A 19,911-nucleotide genomic window follows, 5' to 3' on the forward strand; every position below is an offset into this window, starting at 1 on the left:
GTACTTTCGTTTTTGGATATTCAACTTTTAAATCGTTTGAACCGCTGAGGGTTTGACACTTTACCAAATTTTACCAGCAACAATTCTTTGGGTAAAATCTTGCAACTTCTGACAAAGAAATGATCGATCTTACTCTCCCATTTTTCCCTTACTTTGCCAGAGAATCGAGTACGAGAACGCTTTCTGGTAAATTCCTCTAAATTCTTGCAATTTCTTGCACTTGTGAGATAGATACATAAATAATCAGAATGAAAAGAGAAATCGATTAAGCGGTGACTGTCTATCCGTCCGTCCGTCCGTCTGTGCACAAGATAACTCGAGTAAAAATTGAGATATCTTAACGAAACTTCGTACATGCACTTCTTTTGGGCGTAGGACGGATGGGCGAAATCGGACAATAACCACGCCTACCTCCCATATAACGGTAATTTTCAGAAATACGAAAACTGCGATATTTTAGTAACTACTGAAGATAATTCACTCAAAATTGACATTTAGAATAACTTTTAGACGAGAAATAAGAATATTAAAAAGTTTTGAAAAATGGGCGTAGCCACGCCCACTTATAGTTACATGTGTATATTTTGGTAACCGCCGCACCAATTTCTTCCAAACTTGGCACAGTTGTTGACCCTGGTACAGCATACCAAATGGCCGAAAATTTTTAAAATCGGACAATAACCACGCCCACATCCCATATAACGGTAATTTCGAGAAATAAGAAATCCTCGATAAATCAGTAAATATTAAAGCTAATTTATTCAAAATTGATGGTTGCAACAATTCTTTATCAGAAATACGCTTATGATAAAATTTTGGAAAATGGGCGTGCACCGCCCACTTATGATCACATATGTGTATATCGTTAACCGTTTTAGCAATTTGTACCAAACTCGGTATGGTTATTGTGCTTGCCACATAAAAGCAAACCGTTGAAAATTATTGAAATCGGACTAAAATTACGGCCGCTTTAGATATAACGGTAAATTTCAGAAATGCTTGAAATTTTAATATTTCGAAATTTAAGGATGCTAGTTTACTTAATATTTATACACCCGCTTATCATGTAGCGGTAGCTTTCGGAAAGGTGGACAACATATATTTAATACTTGCGCCGGGAATTTAATGTTCGGCTCCGCCCGAACTTAGACTTTCTTACTTGTTTTTAATTTACAGCTCATTCCCAGCAATGCCCATATAAAGCCAAGTTTAAAACTTTGTAAAAAACAACAAAAACCAGCAACAAATTTTCACCCAAGTTTCAAACTTTTTTCCCAGAAGTGTTAGATTTTTTTTGAGTAAACAGTTTTATAGCACATTGTGTTTATTTATTATATGGAAACAAAAGCGACAAAAAGAAATTTAAAAAATCAACTGTAATATAATAATGTAATAATAATAAAGTAAAATTGAATGGGTTATACGACTATGTTTATACTCAAAAAAAATCTAACATTTCCTAGAAAAAAGTTTGAAAATGGGGAAAATTTGTTGCATGTTTTTAGTTTTCTACAAAGTTTAAAACTTGGGTTTATATGGGGTTTGTAAGAGAGCGAACTGCATTTTAATGAAAAATTATAAAAAAAAATACATATGTAAGTGGCAAACAATATCATTTTTAAACGGCATGCTATAGATATGACCACAGACCCAAAATAATTATTATCATAATATTTGAGATCAAAAACGTCGCCTTGTTTTAAGAGAAATTTTTTTCGTAATAGTATAATAGTTATTTACGGGAAATATCTTTTTTTCGTCTCGCGGGACGATTATTTTCAGATGGAGTTTATTTATGTCTTTTCATAATAATTATATGGGATTTTTATTTTTCCCTTCCCTCGGGACATTTATTTCAAGACGAAAATTATTTACGTCTTCTCACAATAATTATGTGGGTCTTTTATTTTTTTTCATCTCGTGGGACGTTTATTTTAAGACGGAAATGATTTATGACTTTTCATAATAATATATGCGATTTTTATTTTTCTCGTCTTTCGTGATGAATATTTCAAGATGACAATGATCTACGTCCTACATTTTCTCTTAATAGAATCGGTACATGTACTGCCGATTTTACGAAATTAAACGCAAATATCTCCGAGCCAAAGGGCTGCAAGGATCAACTCATGAATTAACTCGAGTCTAGCGCCGCACAGTGAGGCAAAAAAGGTTGCTGTGGACAAATCAATTTTGAGAACCCAAATATGAACCGATTTCAAGTTTCTTTGTTTTAAATATAAGATAATTAAATTTCGCGTCTATCTATCCGTGGCGAGTTTTAAAAAAAGCTCTAATTTTTTATTTACTTATGTTGAAAAATTAAAGAAAAAAATTTTTACGTCTGAATGCTTCCACTTTTTTGGAAAATACTTGAAATTAATTTCAAATATCTGCAATTCTTTAAAAAAATATTCATAAACATTTTTCCATAATAATTTATTGTTCATTCAAACAATTGAGTCTTCCGTTTAATGTTAATAGATATTTTAAATTAGGTGAACAATGTACATACGTATGTATACGTATGTATGTACATTGGGGGAAATAATTATAGCCGCACCTCATTTTGACAAGTTTTAACATATTATTTTTGTTGTTATTTAATTTTGGCTATTTTGTTTATAAAAATATAGTTAATTCTTTAACAAAACCCGTGTAAATCCAAGTTTACAACTTTGTGCAGTATTTAAAAAATTCAACAAACTTTCGTAAAAATTTCTAACTTTTTTAATTCGATTTCCTAGAAAGATTCGGAGTATTCAGTTTTGTAGCCCATTGAATTTTAGTACAAGTTTTAAATAGCTAAAAATGGGACAAAAAAATTCTTTAAAATCAACCGTAATTTTTAGCCATTTGAAACTTGTACTTTATTCTACTACAGTGGTTTTCAAAAAATTTCGTTAAGAATATTATCATTTCCTAATTGTACACAGTCATTGGCCCGTAGTCAAAGAGAAGTTAGAAAAAGGTTTTAATTATTTAAATTGTGTTTTATAGTAATCACCATTTTAACTCTTTCATAGTCAACTTGAAATGCATTTTATGGCAAAAACAGAGTTTTAACTTTAAAATGAGAAAAACGTTATTTTAAAATGGTAAATTAAGGTTCTAAGTTTTATTTTGCTGTTGAAGTAGTAAACGCAGTAGCACCCAGGTTCGGTCCCCACTCCCAACAAATTTTTTTAATATTACTGATATTTTTTGATATAAACATTATTTTATTTTATTTTATTAAACTTTATTATATTTTTTTAATGGTATTTCACATAATCATTTCAAGTAAATCAAACTTTTTGGAATTTAATTTTACTTAAAAAGGTCACAGCAACTATAATTACATAAACAAAATCTAAATAATGATTTTTAAAAGGACAAAAAAATACGAAAAAAAATTTTTCCTGGCAGTGGGATTCGAACCCATGACTTCCCGGCTTACTAAATACTCATATTTCTTTATATTGCCAAGTAAATTTTTTCTCTTTATATATGGATAACTCTGTTCTTTTTCATCTTAACAAAAAGCTGTTTCATAGATGTCTGTGATTGACACAACTTAAAAATCTATTATAAACTTAAAATTGTATTCTAACGAGAATGAGTTGAACAGTGTAAACTACTTTTAGCCTTAATCAATAACATGTAATACGGCATTCCCACGGCACCCCAATTACGTAGGTCGCGGTACTAAATTTTGAAGAAGATCGTGAAGATAAATGATCATATAATATAGGAAAACTATAGAGAAGTTACAACAATAAAAAATGCCGTTCAAAATATCAATTTTTTTGAAATTTTGGATTTTGGCTCCGATTGAACTAGAAAACACTATATTTAATTAACCAATAGCATTGTCTCTGAAAGATTTCTCTTTATTTTATCTCAAGGCCGGATTTTTGGGGCATTGGATTGCCCCTGTTCACCTGACATAGTATTGCTAATTCCCTGTTCAGCCTCGTTTGTAAATGGCCTGTTACTATCGGATTATTCGTGTATACGGCTAGAATCCGATTAGTACGGATATCAGGTTAATACTCGTTCATTTGGTTATCCGGATATCTGTCGATGGGCATATTCCGCAGAGAAAATCAGACATACACATCGCTTATTTACTTCAATAGTATCATAACCGAAAATAATACAAACTCGAGGTAAGTATGCAGAAATGACTTATCTTGTTTTAAAATTTTTAAGCTGTAACGATTACCAGTAGTTCACTAGAACAACATATATATTCATTTTTACTATAGGAGTTTATGTAAATTTTAAAAGTTTAAAGCTGTTTTCGACTTTTTGGTTTATTTAGCTATGATAGTATTGAAGTAAGTGAGCGATATATTAAATTATATTATTGATTTAAACTCTATTCAGTATTAGTTTCGTAGATATAGTATAAAAATGTCAGCCATTCTAGGCCGACTCCCATGAGAGCAATGTAAAAATATTGAAGTTTGATCGACTCTATCTTATAAACTAAATGACATAGCTGCTTTAGAGACACATATCCCTCCAGTACTGCTGAAGTCAATCACTACTTTTGAACCGCTACTGCACCTACTCCCGTGGTAGTGCAGTGTCGAACCAGTCGTAAGCAGGATAGCGAAAAACTACGACAGAGGGCGCACAATAGGCAAAACATGAGATTATTTTTTCAAAATCGTAGATCTTCGGTTAGAAAGGAGATAATGGAATGAAAATTCTTTTATCGTGAAGATAAATGATCATATAATACAGGAAAACTATAGAAAAGTTACAACAATAATAACTTAACCTCCAAAATGCCGTTAAAAATGTCTTAATTTTGGATTTGTCTCTGAAATATTTCTCTTTATTTTATCTTAAGGTCCGATTTTTGGGGCATTGGATGCTGTACCCGAGTCGGCAGATTGGAAAAAAGAAAAGCTTACTTTAAACTCTAGTAACTCGTAAACTATCAGCTTTCACAAAAATATGTACATATAAAACAAAAAAGGATATACTGGTCGATATCTTTACGAAAGTGCAACATTTAACCCTTTAATGCAGAGTCTGTCATATATACCCTTCAAGGCAGAGGAAAAAGGTTGTCAATATGCTTTTGAGCGTGGTTTTTCTCATGTTGTTCAGGGGGAGTGCGAATTTTGGATAATTCGCTTAGATTTTAAATAATTACTCAACTTTTTAAATTCCTTACGAATCATAATCCTTCAAGCAATAAATTTCAAATAAAAAAATTTAAATAATGCTAAATTCTATAATTTTCTTACATATTGCCTTGTCAATAAATATGAAAAAAGTATGCCTTTAGGCTGTGGCGGACCCAGGTAGGGGAAATTGGGGAAATTTCCATAATATTCAACTGAATATCGTGAAATATCATTACAAGAATATATAATAGGTTTGTGCCACAAGCTACTTGTAGAAAAACTCGAGCAAAGTTCAAACTGTGAGCGTATATCAAAGAAACTCGAAAACTTACTTCCGGAGCGCGTGTGCTAAGCTCGAATTATTGTGTTATTTAAGTTAATCAGTTTTTCGAATTCACTGAATTTTCAAAAATTTGAAATGTTGTACTTAATTTTCAGTTTTTTTGTTATATTTTCGAATTTGTTTTATTTTACACAGTTGAAGGTCACAGCAAGTTTGAATATTTTCACAGGTTCAGAAAACAACGAAAATTCCAAAAATTTTGAATTTTATAATGTTATTAAATTTTTTGAGATTTCTTATTTTTAGGATAATTTCCAAAATTTCAAAAACTATCGAAATCCGCGAGATTCTAGAAATTTTGGTAAAATGAGAATATTTTGAAATGTACAAAATTATTTTAGAAATTTTTATATTTCCAAAATTTTGAGAATTTTATTTATCCTTTAGGATAATTTCCAAAATTTCAAAAACTATCGAAATCCGCGAGATTCTAGAAATTTTGGTAAAATGAGAATATTTTGAAATGTACAAAATTATAGAGATTTTAGAAATTTTTATATTTCCAAAATTTTGAGAATTTTATTTATCCTAAAATCCATCCTAAAATGTAAAAATGTGAAACATCACAAATTGTCGAAAAATTCTTATATTCATGTACTCGTGTGTAAAAAATAGAAAATTCTTAGAATTCTAAAAGATATTAACATTTTTGAAAAATTCCAAAATTGTTCAACTTTTCTGAACTTTTCCAAAATTTTGTATTGATATAACAAAGTTCGAGAATTTTAAATTTTTTGAAAATTTTGAAAACATCAACGTCCAAAATTTTTTTGAATCTTCAAGAATTTCGAAAATTTTTGAAATTTTCAAAAATGACGAAATATGAAAATGTTTTCAACATTCGAAAACTTTTAATTTCGTTTGATCAGTTTTGTATATTCGACACTTTTACTTAGAAAAAATTTGTTAGAATTCCTACAATTCTCAAAATTTTTTTAAAATAAAAAATTTCTAGAAATCTAGTACTCGGAATTATATTGAATTAATTGAATTATTGGGATTTACTAAAATGTCTCAAATAAATAAATGCTTTTATTTGTACTTTAAAATTTTCAGATTTATAGTTAGAACCATTATTCAATAAATGTTTCATTTCTGCAACGAAATATCATCTACGAAAACACCAGCAACGAGCACTGGGGAACTATTATGAACATTTATCAATATAGGCCACACTGCTGTTCGGAACTTTTAAACAGAGGCAAACCATTTACATTGATATTTAGTTAATTTTTTTTTCTGAAAATGTACTATATTTTTCAAAGAAATCGGTTAAACTATCTTTAACACCGTTATGAACATAATTCCCACTGCCCATTACAACGCTGGGCACTTGCCTTGGAGTTTTTTTAAAGGAGCGTGAGTCGGCATTGAAAACACTGCCATGGCGACGTAAAATTAGCAAAAGATAATTAAGGGATGACGCAGAAATATAAAATATTATTCCCCACTCTGCAAAATCTTCAGATAAATTGGATGACGATCCGTTTGCCTCAAAATCTTCATAACAGTATTCATCTTCAGTGTCTGAGCTATCGCGGAAAATAAATTCCTCACTGCTTTCCGCGATGCAATCTGCGTCTAAGTCACCAACGTTTTTATTTCAAAGATCACTCCTTTCGGTCACAGAATCAGCGTTTAAATCACTAATATATTCCCTTTTATTAAAACTTAAATTTTCTGTTAACGAAGCAATAATTCTTTCAGATTGTGTTTGTACGAGCTTTCGTTTGGACATTGTTTTAATTAATTTAATTATTACCGGACACCGAATATACCGCACACTTATTTTTTCACTTATGAAAATTCAATTAATTTAAAATTTTTCAGTCTATGGCATTAAAATCTTACAGACTAGATGCAAAAAAAATTAAAGAAGATAAAAAAAACACTTTGACTCCCTTCTCAATCCATACTCGGAGCGCTCCGAAAACGCTCCTTCGAGGTGTTGCTTAGGGAGCCCTTTTTCACTCCATACTCGGAGCGCACCGAAAACGCTCCTTCGAGGTGCTGCTTAGGGAGCCCCTTTTCACTCCATACTCGGAGCGCTCCGAAAACGCCCCTTCGAGGTGTTGCTGAGGGAGTCCCTTTTCACTTCATATTCGGAGCGCTCCGCCTTTGGCTGGCTGGGTGGTGGGAATTGGAGAAGTATGCATGTATTAGTGAAAAAGTGTGCATGTATTGCTATTGTCATCACAGTATATCGATGGCTGAGTGGAAGATCGACCTATCTCGGCAGCCAGTTCGAAAATGCCCTATCTCAGAAAACTTTTCAAGAACGCCCTACTTCAAAGTTTTGTTGAAAAACCATCTATTTCAGAATTTTATTGAAAAACACTCTATCTCAGAATTTTGTTGAAAAACGCCCTATCTCTGAACTCGGTTCAAAAACGCCCTATCTCAAACGAAAATACATTGAAAATAAGCTGAGATAGGGCGTATTTGAATCGGCAGCTGAGATAGGGCGTTATTCAACCCAATTCTGAAGTAGGGTGTTTTCCAATCAAATTCTGAAGTAGGGCGTTCTTGAAAAGTTTTCTGGATAAAGCGTTGTTGAAAAATTTTCTGAGATAGGGCGTTTTCGAACGGGCTGCCGAGATAGGTCGATCTTACACTCAGACATCGATATACAGTAATAAACCTTTTTCAGTACTCCTCGGGGGTAAATTCTGATCAGGGTTGATAATGAGAAATTGCATACAAAATTACTGTGGTATGAAAGGGAGTAACAACCGTACTATGGCAGAGTGGCACAGGTAATTTTGCAAACAAACACTTTTCTTATAATTTTAAAGAAGTAATTGCTATTTATTTTCCCAGCTTGTAGCCAGAGGCAGAGGCATGTGAGGCTCACTAAAATCTACTCATCATGTTGGAGCAGCTCCGGGTAGTGGACCAGTGAATGTGTTGGCTAAACTTATGACTACAATAACCAACGCAGTCTCCAAGCAAATGCAAGTCCTGAATTTTTACGGTAGCATTTCATAGCAATTGCTATGGTATGTGTGTATGGTTCATAGTTGTGACATTCTATTATTTAATGTTAGGTATTTAATTATGTACTTAACTATTGATATTATTCTTATTAAAGCATTGATACTATACTTAACGTACATTTTGCTCATAAATAACACAATTATATATATTTTATCCTCGAAAAGACCTTTTTCTAATCATGAGGCGAAATTCCCCACAGTAGTGTTGCCGTGCGCCCAAAACGAAAACGCTGCACACAACCCAAAAGTACTCCTCGGGGACAAATTGGTGAAAAACTGCGGAAAGTTGTATTACTGCATATACTGTGATTGTCATGGCAGTATTGTCCGGTGTAAACCCTAAAGCCCTGTATACAGCTCTCAAGAAAACGGTCAAGAAAAAATTTCCATTATTTCGCGTGTGTCCAAGGAATTGTGACATTTTTGATACCTCACAGCCTGTTGCCTCACTCTTTCCTCAAGAAATAATGGAACGGGCATATATTTCTGTTGCAAACCTGGGTTGCCTTGTGCTCTTTTTTCACAAAAAAACTTTAGAAAACCGTAGTAGAAAGCGTAGTAAATTTCTTAAGAACTGCGTACTGCCTTAAGGAAATTTGACTCAAGAAATTTTCTTAGCCATTTCTTGTACGTCATTTTATATGGAGTTTTTGCTTTGCTTGAGAGCTGCATACAGGCCTTAAGTAAAGCTTTGACCACTCTGTAGCATGATAAAAAAATAGAAGGTAGTTTCACTTCAAACTTTTTTGACGGTTACAGGCATTTTTGAAGTTTCATAAATTGTACATGTTAGAAACAGCGTTGCCACATTGGTATTAACAAAATATAATTTATGGTATTTTGGGATGGGAGTTTCTATTGTTTTTAATGGTTCTTAGTCTTTTCAGACCATCATAAATAGTTAATTTTTGGAGTTTTAAAATGTGCAATAATTATGATTAGAAGGTTTGCGTGCTAACAAGCAAGTAGCGAATTACATTAACTCACCTCAGGAAACCTCAAACGAAGAAGGCATGTCAGGGCCGTAAAGATTTGCGGATTTTTATAAAATATTTGCAAATTTTTCTATTTATGTACTATGTATGTACATTGGACTGCATCACTAAAAAAAAGTTTCGGTTTTTTAAGCTTAAACTGGTTTGCCATCTGAGGTGATTTTTTTCAAAAAAAAAATTCTTTAAAAAACCTTAAAAAACTCAAGGAGGTATTTTCAAATCGGTCCAGCTGACGTAAATCTTAATATTTTTCCGAAATGTTTTGGTGAAGGTCTTAAAATATAATATATTTTATAATTCCAATGGAAAAACAGAATCGATTTTTTTTTGTGTGGGAAGTGGTATATATAGTATAATGTAAATATGTATGTAAATATACTTACATGCGATTCAGTATATTGCTTTGAACAAATAAATCGTACTTCGGGAAGATTTTATTCCTTCACGTTACAAGCTTCTAACGACTTATTTTTAATAAACGAGAAAATTTGAAAAATTTCAATCTGAAATCCTTGCACAAATTTATAAGATTCCTATAGCTTTCAAACGCGCAATTCATTTTTGATTTTCTTAAAATTACTGATTTTTCGTTTCAAAATCTGTTGTTTGAAATTTTTTCAAAGGCAGTTGAAAAATATATATATTTTTTTTTGTGCCAACACAAAGCAAAAAGATGGCCAACTCTCAACTTTTCGCGTGCGCCGCTCGCCAGCTGTTGCAAATAAATAAAATTATGTGAAATATTTTTCCTTTTTAATCAAGTGCGGGCAAGAAATATCGTTTTTAATGCAATTATTGATATGAAATATTAATTTATCTGTCGTTAGTATGTTAATTTAGTGGCCCAAGGATTCGCTGCCAAGCGTTCATTGTAGCAAGCATACTTTTAACGTGCGTTCTGTCAAACCAACGCCAACGCCAAAACCAACGAGAAAGTTCAATGTGGACCGGCCTATAGAGTGAGACTACCTTCTTTTTTATATCATGCTCTGTAGACCTGCTAAAACATCGGAGCACTATCGATAGTATCGATGTTTTAATATTTTTTGAAAACATCGATGTTTTTAGAACATATCACGAACGACGAACATGTGCGCGAGCATGCTCGGCTTGCGATGCATGTTCGTCGCTTGTGGAGTGGTTTGCGAACATTGCATTCGAAACAAAAACAACAACCTCATTTTGTGTTGATGCTTGCAGTGTTGCAGATCGGGCGGATAAATACATCCAAGCCATGTGCGTTAATTGAATATTTGATAAATGAGGCTAAATTACTAAATGTTTATATATTTATAAACAAACAAGTAAAATATAAATAAATTTAAGTAACGCATACATAAAAAACTTAAGTCATAAACTTTTCAATTGCATCATCCGCGTCTTTGCTATCAATCAAAGATGCTCAAAAAACTATATGAATCGATTGCGATTTGTTGATCCTCAAAAATAACTTATCAAAATAATTTCATTTCGTTTCAGAGCTAACGGCGCGTTTACATTAGACAATGCTGTCAAGACAATAATTAAATACGTATTAGGTGTCAAAAACGCTGATAATTGTCTCCGTGGCGTAGGCGTCCTGACTAGAGGTGGGTAACTCAACTCAGAGTTGAGTTATTGAGTTGATTCCTATAAGTGAATCGGTAACTCAGACTCCCTATCCAAAAAAAATGTAACTCAGTAACTCAGTTGATGCCGTAGGGCTCACATGAATCAATTGAATCATAGTGGCTCATATTTGTCCATATAACTCTCTCGCTTCGCCACAGTGTTTAGCATGGCAAAGTCTTGCATTTTGTTTTCGCACGAGGCGAATTTATACAAGGTGGTGGCAAGAATACAACAACAACAACCACATGTATTTTGTATTGCGGGTGTTATGTCAAATCTCACAAATTCTTATAATTTCGTTTTTTTTTTTTAGTTTTTCTCGAAATATGTATGTATGTAAGATATATATCGATGTGCATATCAAATCAATTGCCTTTCCAACCATATCCACATTTTGAAATTCGGTATAATAGGTTTCGAAATATAAGCTTTTGAAAATATTGAAAATTCCACCTTTACCCTCCCCCTAGCACCGCCCTATTAATTTGCACACAAAAAAAATTACACCTTTCAAATCAGTAGAAAGGAGCTGACCACGCCCACTTTAAAGTTTTGTTTTATCTCAACGGCCGCTATACCGCATCTATGCCTCAAAACGAGTCTACGATACGAATGAGTGTAACATACAAAGAGTCAAATGAGTTAGTTGAACGAGCTGACTCCTTAAAGTGAGTTGGAGTCATTGAGTCAGTTCCTATAAATTTGCTGAGTTACCCACCCTTAGTCCTGACCACAGTTATGACTATTCATTTTGAGCAAAATGTCGGACGTAAACGTTGTACCATAATACGCATTTCGCGCGAGCTATTTAACCCTTCGTCAGGCGCAATATGGGACTGTCAATTTCAGGCGCAATGTGCCTATACTTTTGGGTTGTGTGCAGCGCTTTCGTTTTGCGCGCACGGCAACACTTACTGTGGGGAATTTCGCCTCATGATTAAGAAAAGTTCATTTCGAGGATAAAATATACATAATTATGTGTTATTTATGAACAACATGTAGGTGAAGTGACATATTCATCTTTAAAGTATGCTGATATTCATTCTTAATGAAGAATAATATTAATAGTTAAGTACGTAATTAACGCTTGTTTTATAAACTGGAACACTTAAATCGTAATTATTAGCATTGAATGGAGTTTTCTTAAATGCAAGTTTAAAATAAAAAAGTCCATTGTAAGAATATATTTTTATGAAAAGCGTAAATTTTGTGAATTTATCAAGCCAAATTCTAAATTTCTGAATATATTTAAATCTTTATTTAAAAAAAAAACAAGGTTTGTGTAGCTATACAGATCCCAATGCCTGCTAGCGCATCCGCCCAGACAGTCCATTAAGCACACCCAAGTTTGAGTGATCTACAAGTTACAAGCGTTTTTAGCATTTAACAGTTCATTATCATGTACGGTGTAATATTAATTATTATACACTGAACTATGAACTATGAACTATCTGTACTGGTATCTATAATAGCCGTGTTTTATTTGTCCAGAAATTTAAGCTATTAGCTTATTTTGTATGGAGAACTTACCCAACATAATTATATTGGCTTATGAAAAGCTATCTTGGCTTGTATATTGAACAAGAGGCATTGCCATTCAGCATCAGAAATTTTCTCCTTCAGCCAATCAGAAAGAGGCAAAAACTTACTTTGACACTATTTGCAGTCAAACAACTGTCAAAATTAGGCTAACATAGGAAATAAGCTAATTTCGTTTTATTTGACCAAGATTTAGCTATTTGCTTGTGATGGTTGAATAAAACATGCCTAATAATAGACAATAATTTGCAATGTTTTTACGCTTTTGCAGTTAGTTTCGGGCACTATTACATGGTCATGACTTGTGCCATTCTGTCATATACTACGTTCATGCTTGAAATACAATACCGGCGAACGGCAAACTTCGCCGAATTGGGCGATGCTGTCGTTCACCGTTCGCCGATCTATTTCGCCTACTTAAACAGAATTAGAGCGGTAGCGAAAACAGCTGATCCCATTTGGTCGCCTTTATAATTTGGGTATTTAGAAAAAACTAAACCATATTTAGAAATGAGGAAATGATAACAAATATAAATGTAAAACAAAAAAAAAATTTATTATAAATAATTTGTTTCAAGCCAGATTTAATGAATCCACAACTATATTTTTCAAACAACAAAAAAAAAATCGTGTTTAGGTTGTTTTCTTTAAAACTTTGAAAGCAAAAAACAAATACGGCCACCTTTGGCACGCACAGCTGTCATCGCCCAGCAGGGCGATAGAAATAAATCTATCGCCATGAAACGCCGCCAAGCGAACTTCGCATTTCGCTTTGGCTGTGTTCAATTTCATATGCTTGCGGGTGTTCTAATTTTGACAGCGCGAATTTCGCTGTGGTGAGTTCGCCGTTCGCCGGCATTGTATTTCAGCTATCATGCGTATGCTATTTGCAAATGAAAATAATTTGCAAATACCTAACTCACTGTTTATTCGATGGTGAAAAATTGTTTTTTAATATTGCTTGATTATAAAAAGGCAATAATATGACCATCGAAAAGGAAAATAAAGTTAAAAATGGCAACGTCTTGATTATAAAAAGGCAATAAGATGACCATCGAAAAGGAAGATTAACCTAAGATGGCAGCGTCTTGCGCTTATTTGCAAATAGTACCACTAATCAATACTTATTTGCGTGATTTAGTTATTTGCAAATAAAAAATTTACTCAGCGTTTATACGGCAAAGTTTGCCATTTTGCAAAATGTTATTTGCAAATAATGCGTGCGTATAAACGTCGTGCGTATAAACGTAGTAATAGTACTGTTGTTGCTCCCTTTCATACCACAGTAATTTTGTATACAACTCTGAATCAACAAAATGCATGCTCCTTCTCATTTTCAACCCTGATCAGATTTTACCCCCGAGGAGTACTCAAAAAATAATAAAGAAGAGACAAAGTTACATATACATCAGCATACTAATTTGTACTGGAACCTACAAATTTTTACTGGAAGATTGTATGATAACTCTAAAAATTCGCAATAGAGCACTGAATCGAATTGAATTGGTTTAGCACAAACAAAAGTAAAATGAGCGGAAATCAAAATATTAATGATGTACTGGACTGTATAAGTGCTTGTGTGTAAAGCAAAGAGTTTAAAACTGATTTATAAATAGTAAAATGTTTACTGCAGAATATCAAAACGGTGCAACAACTATTAATGGAGTCAGTACCATTGTGTACAAATACAAGTGAGATATCTTAGCAATAGACGTCATCCTGGACCACAGCTGCGATCATCTGTTTTTTAGAGTTGCTTATTTTGGTCTAAAGTGCGCTTTTTTGACCTGAGTTGCATTAAATAGTCTCTTAAAACTTGGTAGTATTAGTTGTTCAAATGGTACCATATATGCCCAAAAACTTGAAAAATATTAGATGATTGCCTTTTAAAAATGCTATTTATAAAATTTGGTCTTGATTCGACATTAGAAATATTCAGCTTATAAAAGTTTTTCACATATGTTTTAAGATTTTAAAGCTTTTAAAATGTACGGTAGAATGCAACAATGTGCTTGAATTTGTTTGCTTCTTCGTCAGCTTATTCGTTTGCAGACTAGAAAAATGGCGAACAGCCATCAAAATACTGATTCAAAATACACACAAATGGGTGCGCGCAGCAAAATTCAGCCCCAATGGTAAGTTCATTTCATCGTGCGGCGACAAGTTAAGAATTTGCGATACATTTTCAGGCGAATGTATGCGAACGTTCACCGGGGGAAGAGGTATGGGACGACAGCTGGCATGGCATCCAGACGGCAATCTGATGGCTTTAGCGTTAAGTTGGAACCGCGTTAAGATATTTGACAAAGCTGAAGGCGAGCTAATACAGTGCATTCGTCGCGGAGAATGATGTTGCATTTCACCCAAGTGTAAATTTCTTGGTGACTGGCGGCGATGACGATACAATAGGATTGGATTTATTAGAAGGTCGGCCAATTTATACACGGTAGTAGTGCACTTTAGCGGAACCATATAAAATACATTTTTTCCTGTATTCAACAGTTGCCCGTTTGGAAATCTAATTTGCATACATTTGATGACAATAGCGCGCAACAAACAAGCCAGTTCTCAAAGAGCCCAAATTGATTTTAGTCATGCAACAGCTCCACATAACTCCGCCATAGACACACCAGTTGCTGGAGTACCAAAAAGCTGTGATGACAGTATTTTAATTGATCCACGACAATCGGTGGCATATGGCATGCGTGATGGAAATTTTCTGGTGCTTGATAGCCAATATACTACAAGAGTGAAACGCTACAAGTGAAACGCTGTGATAGTATTTTTTCTCAAATTTTCATCTTTTATTTGCAGTTACATTAAGAAGCTCATAGAGGACAGAGCGGTTGGTGAGGAAGGTGTCGAGTTACTGCTGTACTGCAACTGGGAAAATCCGCATTTCGCACGTGCTCCACTCGTGTGGAATAGTAGCTTATGTCGAAAGGCTGGTTTTAGTATAATGCAGCATTCGCAGCATACCCTCACTGGCGCCGAGCCGTTGAAGAAATTTTGGATAAATAAACGTGCAAGAAATAGTTCCGATACTAGCACGTCCATATTCTTGTTAAGGGTCATCAAAAAATTCCATGTGTTGTAAATAATAAAGGGAATGCCGGATTATACTAAAGCCAGCTTCCCGACCTAAACTACTATTCCATACGAACACAGAAATATAAATGTATCTAAAACTGAATAACTCAAATCAAATTGGATTGCATTTGCATAATATACCTAATATTGGAATCTGTTTTGATCGTAAAAAATACAACTTGCAATCATTTAGATTATAGTTTTGAAAGAAATTGATTGCAATCGTAAATTATGTAAAAATTGTCAATAACAATCTGCCTAAAATTTCTTTTCCCCATGTAACGGTTATAAAATACGTTAAATCCGCACTATCTGCATTAACAAAAAATATACATTGGAATATTTAAAATAAACCGATTCATATTTATTTTCTAGTAAGAATTGTTTCTTAATTGAAAGTATTTAATACTAATATAATGTAGTGGTTAATGTTTTAAAATGAATTCGCAATATGTCCGCAGCTCAGGTTGATTTAAAGAAATCCGTTTAAATTTTTCGAATTACATCTACTTGAATACAGGATAGGCAGGGTTGCATACAAATGGTAGTTCCGTAAATATTTAAAATATGTTAGTTCATTCAATATTTGCATCTGGGCCAATAAATAATAACAAATATAGCCGAAAAAAACAAAGTTTCAATTAAAACGAGTTTTTATAACCCCCCATAAAATTCCGATTAATTTTAAATACGAAAATAACGATATTTTTTCATGGAGATTTATTTTTTTAATATACCTTGTTTATACCTACACAAAAACCGGATTAGCAAAAAACCGATTGGACTCAACATATATTTCTTTACAGCATTTATCCCCCTGTCTTTATAGCGCACTCGATAAAGTCTTATTCAAAAGTAAACAAAATTGCTATTTTTAAACGACATTTTTTTAATAAATAATTTGCGCGGTTGACCGAAATGGAAACAAACAATAATTGTAATTTATTATAACAATAATACGAATTTAAAACGGGCTGTATAAAGAAAACCAGCCTATTGTCACTTCACTTTCCAATGGTGCTGATTGCTGCAAGAATTATTTAGCGATTTAGAGCATAATCAACACAATATATGCACATAAATATGTATTATTTCACAGATCTCAGGGTCAGCTTAGAAATACGTTACCAAAATTATATAAAATTTAAGTAGGAATTATTTTTATTTATAACGTAAAAGCGCTATCTGACCCAATCTGATAAGTATATTTCCCCTAAAGTTAACCCATTTTATTTAATTTGTTTCTCGTGAAAATATATATTTTATTTATAATTTTCAGATATGTACATATATTTTAAATTTTTGCTTTAATTTTTGTCTCCTTTTAATATTTAATTAGATACCTTAAGATTAAAATAAGCTTAAAACGAAACAGCACAGCAACCCTTTTCTGTTCATCTTGAGAACACAAAACCCTCTTTTGTTAAAATTCGGCGCTGCACAAAATCCTGGCTTTTATATTTTCCAACAAAATACCACTTCGCAACCCTGGATTTTCACGAAGCGTTTCATTCGGGTCGTAGTTTGGCTACTTCGGGCCATTCGGTGTTGTATGCCATATTGGCTGCCATATTGTTCACACTGTCATCGCCATATTGAACACCCTGTCAACTATCTGTCAACCCTAAGATATCTCACTTGTATTCTTCCACAATGGTCAGTACCGTCGGTAACGATGTTTAACTGGGGATTAGTGTTAACCAGAGATGGTGAAAACGAGCCTAAGGGTTACTGTACTGTTTTATCTGAAACAATACCCGCTCGCTGTAATCCCAAAACTAGCTAAAACATCAGCGATTATGGATTATTCTAATTTAACTAAGTTTTCCGCGTAACTTTTTACCGTTTGATATTTTAAAATGGCGTTAAAATAATATATTCTATACTCTTGAAAATTACAACACAAAAAAATCGATGAAAGGTTAATAAACCACACCAGTGTTTTGTATGTTTTTGGGGTTGCTGAACACGAATCTGAATTACGTTTTGCTCCATCACGTCAGGATTTGCGTCTAACCTAAAAATACATTGCGAAAGTTTCCCCCGGCGTAGCCAGTGCTGTCGTTTGTTTGTTTGAAGATATAGTTTCCCGGAAGATAATTTAGGTAGGCCTTCTTAAGTAAAGTTATTCTAAAAGGCCTACCCATGAAGCGCTGAAAAATGCTTCACTGCAGAAGGGCTTATCCATTTATAATTTACGCGAATGCATAAATTGATATTATTTAGCATTACAAACAGCGTTGCCATTTTAGCCGTTTTCCGGCTAGATTTAGCCGGTTGCGACAGTAAACAGCCGGGAAAAATTCGATTTAGCCGGCAGCCGATTTGTTAGCCGTTTTGCAAAAAAAAATTAGCCGTTTTTAGCCGATTTTGCTTTTCGCCTTATTTTATTAAAATTTAAATATACAAGTTTTTATTTTTACAAATTTAGTGCTCCAAAATCTATTAGAAATGGCTAGTCTTATCTCTGAGAAAATTTTCATGTCAGACTGTGTTACATAAAATTGAAAAGCAATCAGATAGTGAGCCGATTTCAGGATTTTTGTTGGGTCACTAGCCAAATATACATAAACTGGGACGCGTCATTTTAGCTGATTAAAAAGTTTCAAGTTTTGCTGAAATTTTGCAGAATTTTCATAATTTTTACACCAAGTGTGAAATCTGTTTGTAGTGTATGTTGTTTGTTAAGTAATGAGCTGAATATTCATAAAAAAATAATAAATATTAAATAAACTAAAGAAAAATAGTGCTTCAATTTTGCGTCCCAGTTTATATTTGGGAGAACGTAGCGGGAAATGTTTGTTATGAATGTCTTAAATTTAAGTGTGAAGTTTTATTCGCTACACTTAGAAAATAAAAGAGCACGAATTTCGATATGGAGCAAAACTCTCTGGGAAGACAATACATGTTGCAAACATACTTTTTAAATTTTATAAAATAAAACTGCAGTAGTTTGCATCTTATGTGGATAATTCTTGTGACAAATACATAGCTTCGTGCTTATATTTTTGTATATATATTTTTAGCAGCACCACATCTTTATCAGAAAATTCCGAGAATCCAAAAATTTGTACTGTTACAAGTTGCAGGCATCATTTTAACTCGACCTATTTCCTGTCCCACGGATAATGGTACATCTTTCAGAGGTTTAAAGATATTCTGCGTCAGCAATTTGTTATCAACCTACGTACCCTACCTCGGAAAAGCAAAAAACTTTATATTCGAACGTTTGCTCAGGTGTACCGAATTCTGGCAGTTTGGAAACGCGCAACACTTTTAATATTTTCATCGAACTTCACCAACTTCAAATTTTTTTTCTACTTTTTTAAGAAACAAAAATTTTTCTGCTAGTGAATCTGGTGGCATGATTTTAGTTAAATGTCATAAACTTGTTAACAGTGAAGTGGTCGGCAACAACAACGAATGTCAATAAATTAAACTACCTTCTGCTTTCACAGCTTTACGTGTTCATTTCTCAAAATATTGCCCTCCGACTAAGCAAAAGTGCCATACTCTTAGCTAATATAGCCATTTTGCGGGACAAAAAGCAACCTACTGAAAATGATCCAATATTTATAAGATGGCAAAATTGTTTAATAGAAAAGAAAACGCCATAAGTTTGTAATTTATCTCTGTTTTTATATTTTAGTAATACAAACATGACTTCTGATGTAAAGCTTAGCTACGTATAACGACAGTTTCCTTTGTTAAACAAAATTAAAGTGGTGTACAGCTTAGCTACGTATAAATAATCTTTATTAACCAAACAAAATTCAATGGATTTACTAGTCTTTCTAATTGTAGTTTATGTATTTAAAAAAAATTTAATTCTGGTTGAAACATTTTAGCCGTTTTTTTTGTCCAATCTAGCCGGTCGCCCTGAAAAGTTCTGGCAACACTGATTACAAATCAATTTTAATATGCGTTTTAATTAGCAATAACACCTATTTCACATAAACCTGAATTTAATAAATTAAAGAAGCAACTTTGAATGAACTCCTCCAAAAGACCATCTGAAGTACGTCCTATGAAAGCCCTTCTGAAGGCTTTCTATGGGTAGCGAAAGAAGAAGCCCTTCCATTGATGTCTTTCCTTACCAAAAATAAAGGAGAAAGAAATGTAGAGTGGAAGGCGTCTTGCCTCTCAGGAAGGCCTTTCGGAAGGGCTTTTAACTCCTGAAATTATCTACTGGGTTATAAAATGATATATAT

This window comes from Rhagoletis pomonella, unplaced genomic scaffold, assembly GCF_013731165.1.
Source record: "Rhagoletis pomonella isolate Grant_MI unplaced genomic scaffold, Rhpom_1.0 Rhpom_scaffold_00006, whole genome shotgun sequence".
NCBI lineage: Eukaryota > Metazoa > Arthropoda > Insecta > Diptera > Tephritidae > Rhagoletis > Rhagoletis pomonella.